Raw genomic sequence first — 465 nt, 5'->3', positions numbered from 1 at the left:
ATTCAACATGACCGAGAAAAGATTATTTGCTTTTTTTCTCTTAATTTGATGGGGAAATATGCTGATTCTTCTGGTCTTAAGCTGAATATTTACCTATTATATTGATATTCACCACCCGATTGTCTGTAGAAATATTTTAAAGGCAAGACTGATTTAAAAACATTATTTCGGACGGATGGCATTTGCTTTGGGAGGTAGCTTAAATGTAAATGAGCTTAAAAAAAATAAAAAGCTCAAAGTATCCAAATATTCAGGGTAATGTAAATGCTTCAGAAATATCATTGATTTGGGGAAGCCACATTGCCGGGTCCACACCTTAAGGTGGTGGGTAGCACACAGGATATCTCCATCTTCATTTTGCCATAAGTACTACATATACCCCTCACTCCATTCCAAACTGATGGAAGAAGTGTATGTCAGCCATTTCTGAGTGGATATTAGGCCATACTCAAGATCACCAAATCT

Source organism: Myotis lucifugus, unplaced genomic scaffold, assembly GCF_000147115.1.
Source record: "Myotis lucifugus unplaced genomic scaffold, Myoluc2.0 scaffold_3, whole genome shotgun sequence".
NCBI classification, from domain to species: Eukaryota; Metazoa; Chordata; class Mammalia; order Chiroptera; family Vespertilionidae; genus Myotis; species Myotis lucifugus.
The sequence above is the reverse complement of the archived record's forward strand: the minus strand, read 5'-3'. Positions refer to the sequence as shown.